The sequence below is a fragment of the Acinonyx jubatus genome, chromosome B4 (genome assembly GCF_027475565.1).
Source record: "Acinonyx jubatus isolate Ajub_Pintada_27869175 chromosome B4, VMU_Ajub_asm_v1.0, whole genome shotgun sequence".
Taxonomy (NCBI): domain Eukaryota; kingdom Metazoa; phylum Chordata; class Mammalia; order Carnivora; family Felidae; genus Acinonyx; species Acinonyx jubatus.
In genome coordinates this window covers 73,535,707-73,556,012 of record NC_069387.1, presented here as the reverse complement: position 1 = coordinate 73,556,012, position 20,306 = coordinate 73,535,707, and the positions used below count along the sequence as shown (strand labels likewise).

Sequence of the window (20,306 nt, the reverse complement as noted above, 5' to 3'; positions counted from 1 at the left end):
ACTCATAAACATACTCTTTCCATATGATCCAGCAATTGCACTCCTTGGTACTTACCCAAATGAGAGGTAAACTGTAGACAAATGTTTATAGCAGCTTTATTCAAAATTGCTGGAACTTAGAAGCAAGATGTCCTTCAACAGGTGACTATGTTAACAAACTGTGGTACATCCATACAATGGAATATTACTCAATGATAAAAATAAATGAACTATCAAGCCACAAAAAGACATGGAAGATTCTTAAGTGCATATTAGTAAGTGAAATAAGGCAATCTGAAAAGGGTACGTACTGTATGATTCCAACTATATGATATTCTGGAAAAAGCAAAACTATGGAGACAATTTTTTTAAAAATCAGTTTTTGTTTGTTTTGCCAAGAGTCCAGGAGGAAAGAGGGAGGCATGAATAGGTGGAACACAGGTGTTTCACAGGATAGTGAAGCTATACTGTATGACACTGTGATGGTAAATACATGCCATTATACATTTTTTAAAACCCATAGAATGTACACACACAGAGTGAATCGTAATATAAACAATGGATTTTAGTTAACATATAAATATTGGCTTATCAGTAGTAACAAAATGGACAACACTAATGCAAAATGTTCATAACAGAGGAAGTTGGGTGGGTGGGGTAAGATGTTGGAGTGTATATAGGAATTATTTGTATTTTATGTTAATTTTTCTGTAAATCTAAAGCTGCTCTTTTTTTAAATTTTTTTTAATGTTTATTCATCCTTGAGAGAGAGAGAGGGGGGGACAAGCACAAGTGGGAGAGAGGCAGAGAGAGAGGGAGACACAGAATCTGAAGCAGGTTCCAGGCTCTGAGCTGTCAGCCCAGAGCCTGACACAGGGCTCAAACTCATGAACTGTGAGATCATGACCTGAGCCAAAGCCAGACACTTAACCAACTGGCCACCCAGGTGCCTCCTAAAGCTGCTCTTAAAAGCAGAGTCTAGGGGCACCTCAGTGGCTCAGTTGGTTGAGCGACCAACGTTAGCTCAGGTCATGATCTCATGGTTTGTGAGTCTGAGCCCCGCATCAGACTTACTGCTGTCAGTGCAAAGCCTGCTTTGGATCTTCTGCCTTCCTCTGTCTCTGTCCCTCCTCCACTCATGTTTGCTCTCTCTCTCTCTCTCTTTCAAAAATAAACAAACCTTTAAAAGAATTTTAATAAAAATTAAAAAAAAAATAAAAGAATCTATTTGGGGCTCCTGGGTGGCTCAGTTGGTTGAGTGTCTGACCCTATATTTTGACTCAAGTCATGATCTCACAGTTGTGAGATCAAGCTCTGATTTGGGCCTTGTGTCAGGCTCAGAGCCTGCTTAAGATTCTCTCTCCCTCTCCCTTTGCCCCTCCTATGCTCATGCATGTGCGGACTCTCTAAATAAATAAATAAATAAATAAATAAATAAATAAACAAACAAACAATAGAGTCAATTAATTTAAAAGAACAACAACAACAAAGTTGGAGGACTCACATAACCTGATTTCAGGATTTACTATAAAGCTGCAATAACAAAGACTATGTGGTGTTGGAAAAAGGATAGACCTATAAATCTGTGGAATGGAATCGATTTTTGAAATAGATCCTTGTATACATGGCCAAATTATTTTCAACAAGGTACAAAGTTAATTCAATAAAGAAACGATGATATTTTTAAGAAATGGCACTGAGAAAATTGAATACACATATGCAAAACAAACTTCAACCCATAACATGTACTTCATGAAAAAATTAACTCAAAATGGGTCATAGACCTAAATGTATCATGTAAAATAATCAAACTTCAAGAGTAAAACATAGACAAAAATCCTTATGACCTTGACTTTGGCAAAGTTTCCTTAACTATGAAACCAAAAGCATAAACCATAAAAGAAAAAAATTGTCAAATTAGACTTCATCAAAATTTAAAACTTTTGCACTTTGAAAGTTACTATTAAGAGAATGAAAAAAAAACAAGCACAGACTTGGAGAAAACATTTACAAAGCACTTATCTGAGATACTATCTGTATCCAAAATACATCAATAATGCTCAAAACTAAATAATAAGAAAACAACCCAACTTTTTAAATGTGCAAAATAATTGATAGATATTTAACCAGAGAAAATATATGGGTGGAAAATAAGCACAAGAAAAATGCTCATCATTATTAGTCACTATGGAAATGCAAATAAAAATCACAATTTGATCACACTACACATTTATTAGAATTATAGAATAAAATAAAAATCTGAAAATACCTAGTGCTGACAAATAATGCAAGTGGAACTCTCATATATTTCTCATATATTTCTGGTGGGAATGTAAAATGGTACAACCTCTTGTAAAACAATTTTTCAGTGTCTCATAAATTGAAACAATATACCACCTAGAAATCTCACTCCTAGGTTTCTACTCAGGGGCACTGAAAACTTAACATAGACACAAAAACAGATATTTATAGGAGCTTTATTTATAATCACAAAAACTGACATTCTGAGTGGTAATGAATACCTTCAAATGGTAAATGGGTAAACAAACTGTGCTACATCTGTACAGTGAAATACTCAGAAATAAAAAGGAGCAAACTATTGATATACACAACATGGATGAATCTCAAATACATTATGCTAAATACAGGAAGGCAGACTCAAAAGACTACGTACTATATAATTCAATTTTAATTACATTTTGGAGAGGACAAAACTATAGGTACAGAAAACAGTTCAGTGACTGTTGGGGGTTGATGGAAGAGTTGACTAAATTAACTACATAGGGCCATGAGGGAGTTTTTTGAAATGATAGATGATGAATCTGGGGACATGTGTCCTGAGTGTAGTGATGATTACATGACTATATGACTGTATATATATAGTCATATATATCAAATATAACTGTACCAAAAAGGGTAAATTTTACTGAATATAAACTATATATCAATATATAAGAAGATTTGGAGAAGGATTTCCATCTCTCAACCACCTTTCCATCCCTTCCCACATACACAACTATAAAATCCTAACAATGATATATAAAATATGTTTTAAATCCTATCAAATTATTGCTGAGCCTTCAAGAAAATAAGGAAAACACTCAGTGGGCAAAAACAGAAAAAACTGAAAATCAGAATGACAGTAACACCATGTTTTGGGGGGAACATTTGAAGATCTCAATACATAAGAGGCTTCAGAAGACTGTACTGGAACAAGTGACAAACCCTTGGCTCTACATAATGTAGGAAGTTGGAAATGAAATCATGTCTCAAGCTGTCTCCTCAAAGGCCTACACACTTAGTAAAAGAATGCTCAAGAAAATAATCTTCCCGTTGGCAGAGGAAAGCAACATGGATATCTGTCTATATTAGTTCTGGGGGCGGGGGGAATCTCCCTTGAAAATTTGACCACAAACCTTTGCTAATTTACACTTTGTGCATGGTGGAACACAGAATAATAATTCTAAGCCAAATAATTATAAGATGGCTCTGAGTTAGTATCTTTCTGGAGCACTTGACAGAAGCAAACATAAATCCTCTCATAAAATAGACTGCACAGGATTTCCATATGTGAAATCCAGCTAAACACGAACTGATGATCCAAAATTACAAAGCAACTACTCTGAGCAACAGTTAACAGAAACAAAAAATATCACACTGGACACCTCAGTATTTTCAGATAATGGAATTTTGGGCTTAATAATACAATGTAAGTATGCTTAAGATGTTCAAAGAAATAAAATCTGAGGTTGGAAACATGAGAAAGGAACAAGATACTATCAGTGAAGGCAGATATATTGGAAGAAACAAATAAGATATATAAGTCAAAACATTTTTTGAAATAAAAAACTTAGACATTTAAATAGTACCTTACACATAATAGAAGAAATAATTAGAAAACTTATTAGCTATGGAACTGAAGAATTACCCAGGGGGTGGCTGGGTGGCTTAGTCGGTTAAGCAACCAACTCTTGATTTCAGCTCAGGCCATGATCTCATAGTTTGTGGGATTGAGCCCTGTGTCTGGCTCTTTACTGACAGCATGGAGCCTGCTTGGGATTCTCTCTCCCTCTCTCTCTGCTCCTCTCCCACTCTCTCTCTCAAAATAAATAAATATTAAACAAAATTTTGGAAGGACAACAAATCTCAAATAGGATAGATAAAAAAGGTAAGGGCATCTTGGTGGCTCAGTCGGTTAAGCATCTGACTCTAGATTTTGGCTCAAGTCATGATCTCACATCGTTTGCTCTGAGCACTGAGTATGAAGCCTGCTTAAAATTCTCTCTCTCCTTCTCCCTCTGACCCTCCCCTGTTACATACTCTCTCTCCCTCTTTCAAAATAATAATAGTAAAAAAAGATAGTGAAATTTCAAAATACCAAACACAAAGAAAAGCCAGAGGGAAAAGATACTATTGACAAAGAAGAGATATTAGGCCAAAGGAAGACTTTAGTTGCAAAAATAGAAACCAAAGTGGCTGGAATCTGGCTAGTCAAGGATAATGATAGCTACCTAAAACTGAATCTCTCCACAAATACTTCAAAAGCAATATAGGTCAAAAAGAAGAAATAAAATTCAACAAAAGACATGCCTCACCACAATTAGAAGACAGAGGGTGCTACAAACTTCAAACCAGTATAGGTAGAAAAGCATACACCAAATCCAAACAGATCCACTCTTCATACTCTCTTGGTAAGCTTTAGAGAGTAAGGGCCATTCAGGAAAAAAGGATGGAAGAAAGAAGAGGGGAATGAGTAAAGTGCTTAAGATTTACCTAAAATCACTTCCACAAAAAGAAAGTCTACCCAACATTAGAAAAGACTGAAAAGGAGTTCTGGGGTTCTAGAAAATGTAGTTGGGAGACCCCATCCTCTTTAAAATGCCTGTAATGGCTGCTTCCTGGAAGGTGGTATCATGTGGAATCTCTTAGCTTCAGTATCTGGTACTCCTGGAAGGGAGTATTTCAAGCCAGATTTCAAGCCAAATAAATATTACATATTTATTTTCTCATTATCAGCCCTGTAGTCTCTGGCTGAGCTCATAGCAGAGATTGAAATGTTGCTCTTATAGCTTCGGCCCTGTGCAATTGCTAAGCCCAACTGAACAAGGCAAGGAAGGAAATTATAACCTCTCCTCCACTAGGAGAGGTATGCAGAATTAGTCTTGTTGATATGGACCCACTCTTTCCTGTGCTGCTTGTAAATTTTGGGTCTTGTTTGAATTCTCATTGTAAGAAAGCAACTGTAAGAAAAAAGCCTATGAGACAAACAGGAAATTTTGAAGATGACTGGATAACTGATTCAGTTCAGGAACTATCCTGAATAAACATTTTTCCAAAGAAAACTTATTGTCCATTTCATTTCCTGGGGTCCTATGTTGGATTACATCTTCCTGAATCCCTTGGGTTGGAGTGTCAGAGTGGTAGGTAGGTAGGTTCTACCTTTGAGGATGAGGGTTCTTTGTCTGGCATAAGGGAGCAGGAACCATGAAGATAACCTGACCCTTAGTTCTTCCAAATAGCAATCTTGGGTGGGGAAAAGATTCTTCCTAGAAAAAAATGAAGCTAACTCAAAAATTCCAGGGCCCTTTGCCAATGGACAAGTCTCCCTGAGGATCCTAGGACTGGTCTAATCTGCTTAAACTCCTGAGACCTGGTCAGACTAAGGCAGACTGAAAGAATAGATTGTTCATCTGTTAGTTTCCTGTCAGTGACCAGTAAGAAGTAGCCTCTACCTAATGTTGAGAGCCTATTGGATATCCTGGTAAACCTGTGAGGGGGTGGGGTGAGAGAGACATCATGGAGAGTACTATAGAGTCAGAGGGAGTAGAGAATCAGGAACTCACACTATAAATGAGCAGCTGGCTTACAACTGAATTCACTGCATCCTCACTCTGGGCCTGACATCAGTACAGCCAATGTCCTCGCCTGCAGATGCTGAAGTCCATAGAGAAGGTCAGTGAATATGTTCAGTTCTCCCATGCTGAAAGTTGACATCCTCTCTTGGTATCATCAGAGATGAACACTCACTGGCTCCCTCAGCAATCACCTGTGTTCAGATCAGATCACACCAGGGCTCTACACACAATGACCATTGATGACATTACAGATCTTAACTCAGTTTACCTCTGCCTTGCTCTGTTTATTCTTTAGATGTCTAGCTGTATCTCTTCTTGCCTAACTCTCTCCAGTTAGTTGCTTCTTTCTCTGTGTCCTCCATGTTTCTGTCAGGCTCTGAGTCTTCCCACCTGCCCTTCTGGCTCTGGCTGAGGGGCAGATGACTTGGATGAGCAGTTTGATCTGGTTTTGAGGTGACCTGTATACAAGGCAGATAGAACCCAGAGCCCAGACTAATTATTCTCAGAGTCACCTGGTTGAAGTGAGAGGATTCTAAACCCCTAGATTGGGGGATTGGTTCCACATCATCCACGGACGTATGCCATTATGCTTATGTGAGCCTTTCAGTCTGTTTCCTATTTGGCTTTTCATCTTTCTGGGGATTTTTTTCTCTCATTTTCTAGCTCTTTCTTCACTATGTCCTTCCCCTCCTTTTCTCTAGATCCCTCCTTTCACCATTTTTCCATCCTCTTTCAGCATGAATTGAAGAAAGGCACCATCCCAGAAGCCAGAAAATTTATTTTGGTTTTAATACTTTATTTATAAGTGGCCTTGATCCACAGAGGTGTGAGGACAGTAAAAGACCACATAATTAAAAAAAAAAATTTAATTAATGTTTTTTATTTATTTTTGAGAGAAAGAGAGAGAGAGAGAGAGACAGAGTGTGAGCAGGGGAAGGGCAGAGATAGAGGGAGACACAGAATCTGAAGCAGGCTCCAGGCTCTGAGCTGTCAGCAGAGCGTGATGTGGGGCTCAAATCCACAGACCGCGAGATCATGCATGACCTGAGCCAAAGTTGATGCTTAACTGACTGAGCCACCCAGGAGCCCCTAAAAGACCACATAATTAGTCTTGCCTCTATCCCCATCTAGCTACTTGATAAGTCAGCTTGTTTATTCTTTCCTGAAACTCCATTTCCCCATCTTAAAGTCCTGTTAGTAGCACCTTTTAAGAGCACAAAATTCCTCACTGGTTGTTGTGAGGAGCAAATGAGAGAATCTAAGCCATGGAGAATCACAGAAATGGGAGGGATTGTTGCAATTACATTTTTCACAATCTATTCTTGTTTCCTTTTATTTGTAACTTTCACTTTATTTCCTTATTTGACTTTACATTGTTTTCTGCTCATCTACTTTATTTTCTTCTATCTGCCTCATGATTTATTTTTCTTCCTCCCTTCTCATTTGTGTTTTTCTCCCAATCCATTTGCCTGCATAGTTTTCCTGTATATCTGTGCATTTTTCTTTCCTGTACCTTTGAGAAAAGATGGGTTAGGATTCTTAAAGAGGTTTGCAAATATATTACAAAATAAGGTAAATAACATGAAGATTCAGTTTTTCTCATTTCCTCTAAGATCTACAGAATAAATAAAATTACAAGGAAGTAAGCCAAGGAGCCAGAGATGGGACAGGAGTTTAATCTGCTATCCAAAAGAATTTCCTGATCTGGAAAAGTGATTTTTTTTAAACCATAGTTTCTACCTAGAAATTTTCCATGGCAGTGGAACATTGGTTCAAGACCTTAAAAGATCTCTTCCGACATATAGGTGCAAATAAGAAAAGGTGGGAGAAAAGTAAAGGAGAAGGTAATGAACATGTACTAAGCAATTACTGTCTGTAGGTCACTTTAAGTGTATTATTTCCATTATCAATTAATCTTTACACTATTTGACAAGCCAGAGGTGATATCCCAAAATACTATTAGTAAGTGATTAAAGCTGAGATGTAAGTACTGATTTATCTAATTCCAAACCCTAAGCTTTTTCTACACGTCTACCATATATATGTGAGTTTCACATGTAGATGTTGGATCTCAAAAAGTGATTATTTCACTTCTTAATACCATCTATATAATTGACCAACTAACTCTAGTTCTTTCCAAGACTTTTTCATATGTGACTATCTCATGTCCCTATCTTTGTGTTTCTGGTTATTTTTACAATCAGTACAATTTTTCAAGACAACATAAATGACACATAGTCCACATTAACCATGACTGCTAATACTGCTGAAAAGAGCCAGTCTAATGTTCAGTTTTGCCTTCATCAATCACAAAGTCCTTCGGTATAATTTCCTACAAATCCATCTTGTACAAATAGCCAAACTCTTAATATTTAAGGATTAATCATGCTATGTATGGATTAATTTGTCACCTTTTCATTTTGTTTTCCCTCTACATTTTAGGGTATTTGGAGTCAGGAGGAGGTTTTGGGGGTTATTTAGGACTTTTTTCCACAAATTATTTAAATCCCCTTCTAAGAGGAGGGAAATGTCAGGAGGAGGAATGTATTCTTGGCTTTATTTGATTTTTGCTTTGTATATAGCTTAGATTGTTATTCTGGAGCGGAAACTCTGAACAACTATTAAGTATTTTAGCAGAAAGGATAAGTGGATTTGAGATCCATCGAGAATTAAGAAAATCAGTTGAAATAAAGGTCTCAAATAAGGTTATCTGTGCTGTCTCTCACTCATGTGAATGCCAGAGAAATTTCATTGTAAATAGAGCTTGTTCTTCTGTCTTGTGCATAGTTGTAAAGATCTGTTATGCTAAGCAAGGGCCCTCTCACTGTCAGTCAGTCCATCATTAGATGTGAAGTGTAGTTCAGAGTCTCTCAATTTCAGAAATATGGAGACTTTGCAGTGGATCCAAGTATTAGAGGGCAGAGAAAGGGAAAGAAACTACATTTACCTTGGAAAATGTCTAGATAACATAATAGAAAATATTATTCTAATTTAACAAATTTGTTAAGGTTGTCTATCACATAGTAAAGAAAAGTTTCAACATAAATCTTAATTTTTTCTGAGGCTAGGATAACATAAATTGTTCCATAATAGATGTAGGTTAGACATATCCAGGCATTTGATAGCAGTACCCCTTTTAATTACCACTAAAAAAGTCCCAAAAGCTATTTAGTTATTAATTCTACCATAGCCCAAAGAGAGAAAACTAAGTATCCTAAAACCAATTCTCCTGTGAGCCTAATGGTTAATTTTCACAATGATAGGTTAACATTTATTGAATTTGTAACATCTTATATGTAATTAAATGACTTCAGGTATTTTCTATTTTTGCATTTGTTTAGGGGTCTGTCTTTATTTTTCTTAATTTTAACATCTAAGGAAATCATCTCAGAGTATGGTCATCTGAGGTCAATATGCCTAAGAATTAAATTTGTTGGACTTTGGTTAATTATACCATGAATCTAACCCTTCTAAATCCTTTGAGAAGTATATTTGTAGACATTTCAAGATTCTTTCAGCCAAAGCCATTCCCACTTTATTTTCATAATTCCAGTGGAATGGAAACATCATGAGGACAATGATTTTGATCACTTTTTCAAGTGTCTAAAACAGGGCCTGGCCCATAAGAGGCTCTTAATAAATATTGGTTGAGTGAATGAATAAATTAAGTATTAAGTTGAATTATCCCTTTTTAATATTTTCAATAAACTTTAATTGCATACATATGTAACTATTTATCAAACTAGTACTACACAATGTTCAGTGTAAGAGGAGTATTTAAACACTAAGAGTAAGAAGATGTAATGGGTAAATGAGAAGTGTGTTATCTTTGGTGTACTTTATAACAGCTAAATCATAGAATAATAACATCACTTTCTACCTTGAAAATGTGTGTAAAGAAATACATAAAAGTAGAGGAATGCTGAGTTTTAAATAAATGGAAAGTAGAGAAAAGCGTTAAACAATAAATATTTTATAGTTCTATCATCTATAAGCAGCCATTCAACATTTTGGTGAACTTCCTTCCAATCTTTTATCAATACAAAGCAAATTTCTTTTTAATTAATGTAGTGAGAGTACCAAATATACTGACTTGTATCTTGCTTTTTGTTTTGCTTAAATTTATAATGTAAGTATTTCAACATTATTACACAGAGTTCATAAACATAATTTTAATGACTGCATATTTCTTTAATTTTCAATGATATAACCATTCCTCTACTATAGCTTATTTTTTTTGCTATTATAAATAATGATAATTTATAATTTTGTATATAAAGCTTTTTCTCAACTGGTAATTAATTTCTTGGAGTCAGTTTTTAAAATAGTTGAATCTATTCACATTTAGCAAACTTATATAGCACAATGTGCCAGGCACTATTCCAGAAAATTCACAAGTATTGATTCATTTAATCCTCATAATCCAATAAAGTAGGTACTATCAGTATTATTCTCATCTTAGAAAGGAAGAAACTGAGGCATGTTAATTTAAGTCGCCTCAGTTTACGCAGTTGGTAAGTGGAGAAGCCAGGATTTAAATCCAGATGTTTGGACTCCAAGGTCTGTATTTTTAAAGGGACCTTACATTAAAAGGAATTAACATTCTTAAAGTTTTTGGTACCTATTGCCAAACTGCTTTCCAACCAAGAATGGAGTACAATTTCACCAGCATTGATGTTGTAATTAAAATTTTTAAATTTATGGATCAGAAATGGTATCTGATTGTTTTAAAACTGTTGTTTGATTACTAATAAGTTTGAATGCTTTTGGATGGTTTTTCCACTTCTGAGTTACGAGTTCGTATTCTTTTATTTTTCTCTCTTTTTTCTCTTTCTCTAGACTTATCATGATGCTTTATTCTTTTTATGTCTTGACATTAGGTGTTTTGGATGGGCTTTTTACATAATAAATTTAATATATTGTTGCCCCTTGTATTTGCGTTCTTTTTGAATCAGTTATTTGTTAAAAATACATAAGGTAGTTTTTTGTTGTTGTTGTTGTACCAAAGTTTCCCATTTGCTGTAAAAATCTATCAAATCTATCTTTCTCTTCATGATTTCTTGTATGACTGAGAGAAAGACCTCAAGCACAAATTCCTTAAGTGGTCAAATAGACATTGCAATGGCATGACAATGGCGTGTCTTGGGACTGACCTTCCAGTCCCACTAGCCTGGAACAGAGACCAGCACTAAACTCCAATGAGTTGATGATGAGAACAGGCACAGTGCAGCAAAACCTTCTGATTGTTCTTCCCTGGGAAGCAGAATCTAGATTTTTATGTGAGGTATCCTTTACAGAAGACTGTAGTTTAATAAAACACATCTCTGTAGGCCAGAGGGGTGATGATTTATCACCTCTGGTTCAGAAGTTCTCCTTCATTCAAAATTCAATGCTATTTTCTTCCAGTTTTTCTGTGAGTTTTTGAAATATATGCAAGATTTTATACAATTGTAATTAGGTTGTGGTGTGAAGTGTCTAGTTGCTTTCTTAAACTAAAGCATTAATTTATATTTCTGTCCTCTTGTCCTCAAGTTTCTCTTTCTCTTTTGGAAAGCAGAAGAATCAATGAAATATTAAATGTTATGATGGTGATTTCTCTAACTGTAAAAGAATAATTGTTACTTTTTTCTGTATGATGGACTTATACGGAATACTCTCATTTCCTGACTAATAGAATATAATATGTTCATTGGAAATTAAGGCAGAAAGGTCAATATATAAATTAGAATTTAAAACTCCTTGAAATGTTCAAAAGAAAGCTATATAGAAAGGGAGAAGCACACAGAGTAATGCAACATTTTCAAAGAGGATTAAAATAATATAATCATATATTAAATATTGCAAATTTGGTAAATATGAATTTAAAACAGATTTCACTTAGTGGGTTACATAATTAGAAAGTGATCAACAAAATTACACTGTTTAAATATTCATTTCCTTGTTCAAAAATCATTAATCAAAAGTTTACTCTATGTTGGAGAACAGGTAGATACTTTTGTTCCACAACTATCACCTTGTAGTTATGTTTTCCCTCACTATTTTGGCCTTGAAGTTGATTCTATGTTAATGAATACAAACATTTAAATTGGAATTATACCAACACCAAATCCATATAAATTCTTGATATGAAATTACTCTTAATAATTCTATTTACCCAAATTAATTCCTTAACCAACTTTCTAGTATAGTACTTAAGATATTTCCAATTTCTGTCAATACTAAATCATTTTCACCCAAACTAATTCCTTTATGTTCAATATACCAACACAGTTCTGTTATCAGCCTTCGTACAAATCAAGTTTACATAATAGCTTCTGCTACCGTGGGTTTTCTTTTGCGGACATATTTTTTCCTGTTCCATTTTCCCAGGTCAAAATTTGTAGATCTAAATCTTAGCATATCCAGTTTTACCTATGTTCAGTTTTATTTTTGTATGGATTATTTCTATCAATTATATTTAGTATTTATTTCTTAGCTAATCCATTATATAGTTGTAAATATTTCAGTACTGGTCTCTTCCTGAGAATTGATCTAATTTAATTTAATTCTTCTGATTATTTTGGGGGCCTTGTTTAAACTTTATACAGCACTTGTGGCTCAAAGAGCAAATAGTGTTGCGTCATGACAGATGGTAGCTACACCTGTGATAAACATAGCGCAGCATGGAGAGGTGTTGAATCACTATGTTGTATACCTGAAACTAATGTAACATCGTGTGTCAACTATACTCAAAAAGAAAAAGAGCAAATAATGGAATTTTAAAAAGCTACTTCTAAAGAAATTAAGCTATTTTCAGTAAAAGAAAGCTGGGGGGAATGATAGGCTATTGGGGAAGGCTTTGTTGAGGAGGTGGCATATGATCTGCGTCACAAAAAAATAAGAAAGAATTCACCAGGTGCCAATAGAGGTAAAGGGCATTACACACCAAACAACCAGCATGTGTGAAAGCATGGAGGCAAGTAGGAGTGGAGTGTGTACATAGTAGGCACCAAGTGATGAGTGAATGAACAGATGGGTGGGTTTGTGTATGGTAAATAGTAACTGGAGTGTAGGGTGCATAAAGGGAGTGGAGGAGGTTAAAATGAGAGAATGAAAGGCTAATTGGATATGGAGATGAGTGAGGAAGAAGCAGAGAGGTCACCCAGTCTCCTACTTAAATGAGTGGTTGTGTCTTGATGCTGTTAAACAAGAAAGCAAACAGAAGGAAGTGAAGGCTCCAGTCCACTCTTTGCTTTTGGACCATTTTGAGCTGAAACAAGACCCGATGCACTGGAATCTGTCCTATTTCCAAAGACCACCAAAAAGACTTTTTATCACTCCTTAGTCACTATGATGCTTTCAAATCCCTCATTAAAATCAGTAAAGTATTCCTTTTCTCTAATTTAATACTCTTGTTGCACTTACCTTCATTCCTATAGCTCTGTCTTGTGAGAGGTGGAGAACATTTGGTTGCATATTTGAATAGGGATATTTCCCAGATTGTTCTTTCTTAACATCTTAAATGTCTCTTTCCAGTGTTCTTCTGATTCAGTCCCCTCCTTAGCATGTAATTGTTTGTTTCAGGGATGATCTGATCAGCCCATCAGCCAAAGGCATTATACACATTGAATTTTTAAAAATGCAAAATGTGCTTATTTAGTTCTTATTATACTTTCCTCCGTGTCTCCAATCAATTTTTTCTTTAGTTGTTTCTTTTCTTATTTCTGGAAACTTTAAAGGTAATAAAGAAATAAGGATAACATGGCATGGTAAAAGGTCTCATGAATATTCAGCTTGACGGAAAAGGTTAATGAATGTATTCCAACTTCAAAGGGACTTTACCCCCACTCTCAATAAGTTGTTCTTTACCATGATTAAATTCAAAGAATGAGGAATGTAACTACAAGGAAAGGAGGGTTATAACATATGTGTATGTGTATTCCTGAATAAATGAGGCATTCATTAATGGTATAACCTGAAAGAGGTAGTAACACCTCTGCCTGAGGCACCTTGGTGTGGTGAAAAAGGTATTCTAAGGACTTTAAAGCTGTAGTTTCCCATTGCTTTCATTTAATAGCTATATAATCTTGAGCAGATTACTTTAGCTCTCTGAGCCTCAGTTTCCTGATCTGTAAAATGGAGGTAGCATCTACTTCACAAGATTTTTGTAAGAGTTAAATGGGATTATATATGTGAATGTGCTTTTGTAAACTATAAATTACTATAAATGAGTAAAGAAGTTTTATCTGAATAGACATTCATTTGGAATGATTTGAGAGGTTATATATGAGGGATTATGTAAACTTTTAGGGGCACCATCTTTTCCAGAGAGGATTCCAACATCAGATGTTCTTCCTGGGCTAGCTCATCCTCGGAGTCCACGAGACTGTTTTTTTTACCTGTTGCAGTGATTTGGTGACAAAAAGGCCATTTCCGCCTCATAGAGTGAGGTAAGACACAATTTCCAAAAGATTGTCCCATTTTATGTATGTATCATAATATATGTAACCAGTGCCTGAGGGGTATTTATTTGTAGAGTGAAGATGAACAGTGGGGTCAAAGTGTTTCCTGTAACATTATTCCCTCCTGATGGGAGAAATTTAGGTAGAAATTCTGGCCTCCCTATAAGTTGAGGCAGAAACATAGAGAGGAGAAATTCACCCCAATCCTAGAAATATCTTCTACAAATAATGATAATTTTGCCCTTTCCTTTTTTCATTCCAGTGGTGTACTAGAGCCAGTTAGTACCAGCTCTCAAGGGTCAATTATTAAATTTTCAGGAATTTTAAGAACTTGTTAAACAGAGCTATTATAAACAAATTATATAAACTTAAAACCAAATAAATTATATTAAAAAACAAAGGTAATACTAAAATTCATTACTTCCAAAGTTTTTTTCATTTATATTTTACTAATATCTATGTTCTCAAGGTTATTTACATCTATTGTATCTATATGGTTGTAAAAATTATATGATAGTAACCTAAGGTGTATCCATTCCTAAAACATGTTTAGTGGTTTCAATCATTTCTAGCTTGAAATAGGTCATGGTGGGAGGACTACACTTTGGAAATTGGCAAATGCTATAGATCAGAGCCCCTCCCAGAGCCATCTGTTAAACACTTACCAACACCCTACTCCTTTAATTCATTTGTCATATGCTTTGGCTGGTACTTGTAGGGCATTGAAACCCCTGTAGGTTTGGGGGTAGTTGACAGTGAAGCTTTGGAATCAGACTTCCCAGATTTGAATCCATGCTTCACTATTTACTGTGTGATGTTGGGCAAATTACTGATCCTTTCTATGAAGTTAGAAGAAAGATTACCTACCCCATGCATGATTTTGAAGTTAGAGCACTTATTACCTAAAACGCATGTAGAACAAACAATACCTAACACATAATATACATAATTATTTTAATTTAGATACATTTTTTATTTCAAGTTTTTATTTAAATTCTAGTTAGTTAACATATATGGTAAAATTGGTTTCAGATGTGGAATTTAGTATTTCATCACTTACATATAACACCCAAGTGCTCATCACAAGTGCCCTTTTTAAATTATGCCATGAAGCCTCTTTCTAGTCCTATTTTACTAAGGATTTTTAAAATCAGATATCACTGCTGAATTTTATCAAATGTTTTTACATCTCATTGACTAGACACTTTTGATCTTTGGCATATTAATATGGTGAGTTTTATTAGTAGAATTCTTCATATAAGAAAAACCTTAAATCCCTGGAATAAATTTCAGTTAGTCATGGTGCACTGTTCTGTGAACACACTAGTGAATTCCATTTGCTAATAATTTGTTTTGCCTATTTCCTTATTAATATAAATTATCTTGGTCAAAATTTTCTTTTGTGTACTTTTTAGGTTTTGGTATCAGTGGTTTTATGACTTTCTAAAAGTAATCAGGAAGCTTTTATTTTTTCTGTTCTTGTAAACAGATTTGGTAGCCTTCAAAAATATCTGATTGCTGCAATATTAGAAAGAACTCACCTAAGGAACTATCAGAGCCTGGCCCTATTTTGTCATAGCTCTTTGTCTTCTCTATTTTAATAATTCTCAAATTTGGCTGCACATTGGACTTACTGGGGAACTTTTAAAAATATTGATGACTGAGCCCTCTCAATACATTCTGTTTTAATTGGTCTGATATGCAGCTAGGGCATGGGGACATTTTATTTTATTTATTTATTTTAATTCCAGCATCATTAACATACAGCATTACATTAGTTTAAGGTGTATAATATAGTGATTCAAAAATTCTATACATTACTCAGTTCTCATCATGATAGTGTATTCTTAATCTCCTTCACCTAATTCACTCATTCACCCATCTACCTCCTCTCTGGTAACCATCACTTCGTTCTCTATATTTAAGAGTCTGCTTTTTCATTTGTCTCTTTTTTCTTTGTTTTGTTTCTTCAATTCCACATATGAGTGAAACCATAGGTATTTGTCTTTGTCTGACTGACTTATTTCACTTAGCATTATACCCTCTAGATCCATCTATGTTGTTGCAAATGGCAATATTTCATTCTTTATATGGCTGAATAATATTAATTGTACATATATGCCACATATATACACATCTATACCACATATTTTTTTAAAGTTTAATTTTAATTCCAGTATAGTTAACATACAGTGTTATATTAGTCTTATGTGTACAATATAGTGATTCAACAACTCTATACATTACTTGGTGCTCATCATGATAAGTGTGCTCTTTAATCCCCATCACCTAATCCACCCATCCCTCCACCCACCTCCCATCTGGTAACCATCAGTTCATTCTCTATAGTTAAGAGTCTGTTTCCTGTCTTCTCCCTCTCTCTCTCTCTCTCTCTCTCTCTCTCTCTCTCTCCCTTTGTTCATTTGTTTTGTTTTTAAATTCCACATATGAGTGAAATCATTGGTATTTGTCTTTCTGTGACTTATTTCACTTAGCATAATACATTCTAGCTCCCTCTACATTGTTGCAAATGGCAAGATTTCATTCTTTTTGATTGCTGAGTAAATATGCCTCTGTGTGTGTGTGTGTGTGTGTGTGTGTGTGTGTGTGTGTGTATCCCACATCTTCATTTTTTAAATTATTTTTAAAGTTTATTTATTTGAGAGACAAAGAGAGCATGAGTGGGGTAGGGGCAGAGATAGAGGGAGAGAGAGAATCCAAGCAGGCTTTGCACTGTCAGTTCAGAGCCCAATGTGGGGCTTGAACTCACAAACCATGAGATCATGACTTGAGCCAAAATCAAGAGTTGGATGCTCAACCACCTGAGCCACCCAGGTACCCCCACATCTTCTTTATCCATTCATCAGTTGATGGCGATTTGGTCTCTTTCCATAATTTGACTAGTGTTGATAATGCTGCTGTAAACATAGGGGTGCATGTGCCCCTTTGAATCTGTATTTTTGTATCCTTTAGGTAAATACCTAGTAGTGCAATTGCTAGGTCATAAGACAATACTATTTTTAATTTTTTGAAGAGCCTCCATACTATTTCCAGAGTGGTTGCACCAGTTTGCATTCCCACCAATAGTGCAAGAGGGATCCTTTTTCTCCACAACCTTGTCAACACTTGTTACTTCTTGTGTTTTTGATTTTAGCCATTCTGACAGGTGTGAAGTGATCCTCAGTGTGATTTTGAATTGCATTTCCTTGATGATGAATGATGTTGAGCATCTTTTCATGTGTCTGTTGGCCATCTGTATGTCTTCTTTGGAGAAATGTCTGTTCATGTCTTTTGCCATGGGAACATTTAAAAACTCTTCAAGTTGGGGCACCTGGGTGGCTCCGTCAGTTAATCGTCCAACTCTTGATTTTGGCTCAGGTCATGATCTCATAGTTTGTGAGTTTGAGCCCTGCATCGGGCTCTGAGCTGACAGTGTAGAGCCTGCTTGGGATTCTCTCTCTCTGTCCCCCCCCCCCCGCACTCTCTCTCTCTCTCAAAAAATAAATAAATAAACTAAAAAACAAAACAAAACCAAAAAACCCCACAAAAATCTTATAAAGACTCAAGTGACTATAATGTGAAGCTAAGGTTTAGAACAACTGCATTTCATTCCTTTCACTCAGAATATTAGCTTATCTTGATTTCTATCTTTTCTTTAATGAGTTTTAGTGATTTATATTTACCTAGAAAATTATCTTTTCCTCCAGTACATATTTCCCCCTCTGGTCTTCCTTAAGTTAATTTTGTTTATCTGCTTCTAACCTCTACATCAATTTTATCTTGTCTTATTTCATTTATGTTTATTCCTTTTTGTTAAATAATAAAACTATTTCAGGCTATTAACTTTCTCTAACAAAAATCTGTGTATAGTACTTATTAATATATGCTACTTTTATTATCAGTACTTTTTAGATAATCTGTAATTACTGTTTCATTTCCTTTTTTTGATCTAAGGATTATTTTCAAAGGGCTTTTTTTCCCTCCATTTTCAAGTAGCTGGGGTTATTTTCATAATCATGTCTAGTTTTATTATTGTCACAGAAACACTTCTGAATTACTTGGCCAATGCTTCTAAAACATCTGCTTGATATTTTTTAAAATTTTTATTATTGAAGTTCATCTGCTTTATATTAATTGAACACGTGTAATGCCAGGCACTTAAAAAAGGAAAAGCAACTGATTAAATGAGTTTAATAAAAAGAAAAAGAAGTGGCACCAGCTGCCCTTCCATCCAGGCAAATTGGTCTCCTAGTTTTGGCCTTCTTGGGAAGGAAGTCCTTGAGACTTGATGCACCAGAATCCCAGATGTGTACTCAGGACTGAGGCCTTCTTCATTGCTTCCCTTACACACCCTTGTTTATCAGAAGCAAGTCTACTCTAAAGTCATTACATTAAGCAGGATCAGCAAACATTTTCTGTAAAGGGCCAAATAGTGAAATATTTTAGGCTTTGTGTGTTGGGTTACTAATATTGCATGAAACATATTTATAATAAAAAGTATTCATTGTTTGTCTGAAGAACACATTTAATGAATCATTTTACATTTTTATTTGCTAAATCCGACAACCGTGTTTACAGGCTCTTTGGTCTCTGGCAACTACTCAGCCCTGCCATTGTAGTGTGAAAACAATTATAAACAATGCATAAGTAAATGGGAGTGGCTATGTTCCAATTAAACTTTGTTTATAAAAATAGGCAGTGGCCTATATTTAGCTTGAGGGCCATAATTTGTCCTGCCCTACATTAAACTGATGGTTTTCAATGTTTAATGTGCATCAGACTCACATGGAGGTCTTGTATTTTAAATACTGGTTTCTGGACCCCATCCCTGAGTTTGATTCAGTGGCTGAGGTAAGGCCCAACTGTTTGCATTTCTATCAAGTTCTCAGTTAACACTGCTGGGGGTGATGGCCTTTGGAGCACACTTTGAGTACCACTGCATTATAAGAAATGCCTGTTGCCTTTTTATTCCTAAAATCCACTCAGAGGAACATAGGCCTATTTATTGTTACTTATTCAAAAATTTCACCAATGTTGTAAGACAAAAAATTTAAGTGCTACAATTGAAATATTCTCAAGGCCAGATCTTCCTGATCAGCAATGCTTCCCTAGCACATATGGTACCTTTGCGCTAATTATAAAAAGTCACTCTCTGTCAGGCAAGAACTAGAGGAAAAGGCACCACTTCTCTTGAACTCACACCTCACCAAGGTGCACAGCTTGATAAATTGAGCACAGGCTAGATTACATAGGCTGGATTTCAGCATTCACTCTTCCCTTCAGGAGACTTTGTGCAGTGCACAAATGGGACAATGCTCCTGCAGCCTTGCTAATCAGAAGAGTGTTATTTACAATTTATTTATCAAAGAAACACATTTGAAATGTAAAATTTCCAGTAAGAGTTTACTAATTTTCTTGAAGTAAAACAAAAACAAAAACCTCAGCAAACAATATTCTCTTTTATCCACTTGGATTTGATAGACTTTTTTCAGCTTTAATGAGGTCTAATTGACAAAATTATAAGATATTTAAAGTATACAATGGGATGATACACAATATTGGTAAGCAAAATCCCATAAACAAGCTGACCAGCCACTGTGCGCTTTTTCTCCCTCAAGAGAAGAAAATAAACACAATTTTAAGAAATCCCCTCTATACAGAAATTTAAGAATATTAATGCCCAGTGTTAGCATAGTGAACATAGTCTGCACTCTTTGGGGTCTTTGGAATTCATTTAAGGCTTCTTTGTACTCTATATAACAACACTATTTTACAAATGTTCCATGACCTTTCAAAAAGATACATTCCCTGTATGGAGGCAAGAGAGTTTGAAATATATTTGCTTATAAATGTATGCTTTTTTGTTAATATTATGCATATATTATATGGATTCTTTATATTCTTACTTATCCCCTTGATCTAATGACTTAGGATATAGTATAATACCCATTAGTTCAGGGAGAAAGGTCTCATTAATGATTTTATATCCCTGGCACTTAGCACAATATGTGAAACATAGTAGACATTCACT

At 35.2% G+C, this 20,306-nt stretch overlaps 1 protein-coding gene across 3 annotated transcripts in view; it reads left to right on the top strand.

Moving 5' to 3' along the window:
* LOC113593039 (olfactory receptor 10AD1) overlaps window positions 1-20,306 on the top strand; it is a 113,709-nt gene that overhangs the window by 66,705 nt on the left and 26,698 nt on the right. For all 3 annotated transcript variants that reach the window (XM_053226162.1, XM_053226163.1, XM_053226164.1), the window contains one exon: window positions 14,142-14,263. The gene's annotated coding sequence lies outside the window, so the exon portion shown is untranslated. The remainder of the gene's footprint in view (window positions 1-14,141; window positions 14,264-20,306) is intronic.